We start from the raw sequence: 3,312 nt of genomic DNA, 5'->3' as shown, positions 1-3,312 counted from the left end.
GCTACTCCTCAAAGATATAATTTTAGCAGGGGGATAATATCTACCAATAAAAGCATCCTTGCATTTAGTCCATGAATCAATACTATTCTTAGGCAGAGATAGCAACCAATCTTTAGCTCTTCCTCTTAATGAGAAAGGGAACAATTTTAATTTTATAATGTCACCATCTACATCTTTATACTTTTGCATTTCACATAATTCAACAAAATTATTAAGATGGGCATCAGCATCAGCAGAACTAACACCAGAAAATTGCTCTCGCATAACAAGATTCAGTAAAGCAGGTTTAATTTCAAAGAATTCTGCTGTAGTAGCAGGTGGAGCAATAGGTGTGCATAAGAAATCATTATTATTTGTGGTTGTGAAGTCACACAACTTAGTATTTTCAGTGTTGGCCATTTTAGCAACAGTAAATAAAGCAAACTAGATAAAGTAAATGCAAGTAACTAAATTTTTTTTGTGTTTTTGATATAGCAAACAAGATAGCAAATAAAGTAAAACTAGCAACTAATTTTTTTGTATTTCGATTTAGTGCAGCAAACAAAGTAGTAAATAAAACTAAGCAAGACAAAAACAAAGTAAAGAGATTGGGAAGTGGAGACTCCCCTTGCAGCGTGTCTTGATCTCCCCGGCAACGGCGCCGGAAAAGAGCTTGATGGCGTGTAACTCACACGTTCGTTGGGAACCCCAAGAGGAAGGTATGATGCGCACAGCAGCAAGTTTTCCCTCAGAAAGAAACCAAGGTTTATCGAACCAGGAGGAGCCAAGAAGCACGTTGAAGGTTGATGGCGGCGGAATGTAGTGCGGCGCAACACCAGGGATTCCGGCGCCAACGTTGAACCTGCACAACACAACCAAAGTACTTTGCCCCAACGAAACAGTGAGGTTGTCAATCTCACCGGCTTGCTGTAACAAAGGATTAACCGTATTGTGTGGAAGATGATTGTTTGCAGAAAACAGTAGAACAGTATTGCAGTAGATTGTATTTCAGTATAGAGAATTGGACCGGGGTCCACAGTTCACTAGAGGTGTCTCTCCCATAAGATAAACAGCATGTTGGGTGAACAAATTACAGTTGGGCAATTGACAAATAGAGAGGGCATGACCATGCACATACATATTATGATGAGTATAGTGAGATTTAATTGGGCATTACGACAAAGTACATAGACCGCCATCCAGCATGCATCTATGCCTAAAAAGTCCACCTTCAGGTTATCATCCGAACCCCCTCCAGTATTAAGTTGCTAACAACAGACAATTGCATTAAGTATTGCGCGTAATGTAATCAGTGACTACATCCTTGAACATAGCACCAATGTTTTATCCCTAGTGGCAACAGCACATCCGTAATCTTAGTGGTTCTTGTCACTCCTCCAGATTCACGGAGACATGAACCCACTATCGAGCATAAATACTCCCTCTTGGAGTTACTAGCATCAACTTGGCCAGAGCATCTACTAATAACGGAGAGCATGCAAGATCATAAACAACACATAGACATAACTTTGATAATCAACATAACAAGTATTCTCTATTCATCGGATCCCAACAAACGCAACATATAGAATTACAGATAGATGATCTTGATCATGTTAGGCAGCTCACAAGATCCGACAATGAAGCACAATGGGGAGAAGACAACCATCTAGCTACTGCTATGGACCCATAGTCCAGGGGTAGACTACTCACTCATCACTCCGGAGGCGACCATGGCGGCGTAGAGTCCTCCGGGAGATGATTCCCCTCTCCGGCAGGGTGCCGGAGGCGATCTCCTGGATCCCCCGAGATGGGATCGGCGATGGCGGCGTCTCTGGAAGGTTTTCCGTATCGTGGCTCTCGGTACTGGGGGTTTCGCGACGGAGGCTTTAAGTAGGCGGAAGGGCAAGTCGGGAGGGGGCACGAGGGCCCCACACCACAGGGCCGCGCGGCCAAGGGGGGGGCCGCGCCGCCCTAGGGTTTGGGCACCTCGTGGCCCCACTTCGTCTCTTCTTCGGACATCTGGACGCTTCGTGGCAAAATAGGACCCTGGGCGTTGATTTCGTCCAATTCCGAAAATATTTCGTTACTAGGATTTCTGAAACCAAAAACAGCAGAAAACAGCAACTAGCACTTCGGCATCTTGTTAATAGGTTAGTTCCAGAAAATGCACGAATATGACATAAAGTGTGCATAAAACATGTAGATAACATCAATAATGTGGCATGGAACATAAGAAATTATCGATACGTTGGAGACGTATCAATGATCACGAGCTTTATGAAAGCCAATAAACCTCCTATCCCTCCTACCACCACTACCGAGGTTGGCACTCATAGTTTGGATAAGACCTCTCTTGGTACCCCTACGGAGGCCGAAACCAAGGAGGAAGATGGTAGTGGTGAGTCCTCTCTCAAGATAGATGTTAAAGCCACCAGAGTGTACTCGACGGTTGCTCCTCCGCCCGTGTATTCTCTGGATCCTCCCATTCCTCACCCTCTCATAAATCCACGAGGAGATCCACCGTCACATAATCCTAATGCATTTTCTTTGTGGAAAACCAAGATGAAGTCATATTTAAATTCCTCATGTATTGAACTATGGAGAATTGTTGTGGAAGGATACAAGCCTCACAATCCTAACGGTTTGTCTCATAGGGAAGTGGTTGATTGTCAACTCAACGCCACTGCCTTATATATGATTCAACAAGCCGTTAGCGAGAATGATAGAACCTACATCGAGAAGGCTACCACCGCCGAGGATGCTTGGGATATTCTCACCGAAGTATTCCTTGGAAGCTCAATCATGAGGCAAAATAAGTTCCAAGAGGTTAGAAATAAAGCGAAGGACTCTACATGGAAGATGGTGAAAATCATCGGGATATGTACCGCCGTCTCAAGGCCCTTGCTATCACCTTTCGTGACCTTGGTGCCACTTATGTTGATGACGATTGGATCAAGAGGAAGTACATCAATGCTCTCTTGCCCTTTGAACCGGCCGATCTAAGTATCCTCAAGAACAAGCACAAATTTGAGCAAATGACCTCCAATGATGTCTGCTGCTTGTGATGGTAAAGCACACGTCCGTTGGGAACCCCAAGAGGAAGGTATGATGCGTACATCGGCAAGTTTTTCCCTCAGTAAGAAACCAAGGTTATCGAACCAGTAGGAGTCAAGAAGCAGGTTGAAGGTTGATGGCGGCGGAGTGTAGTGCGGCGCAACACCAGGGATTCCGGCGCCAACGTGGAACCGACACAACACAACCAAGATACTTTGCCCCAACTTAACAGTGAGGTTGTCAATCTCACCGGCTTGCTGTAACAAAGGATTAGAT

Source organism: Lolium perenne, chromosome 7 (genome assembly GCF_019359855.2).
Source record: "Lolium perenne isolate Kyuss_39 chromosome 7, Kyuss_2.0, whole genome shotgun sequence".
Taxonomy (NCBI): Eukaryota; Viridiplantae; Streptophyta; class Magnoliopsida; order Poales; family Poaceae; genus Lolium; species Lolium perenne.
The sequence above is the reverse complement of the archived record's forward strand: the minus strand, read 5'-3'. Positions refer to the sequence as shown.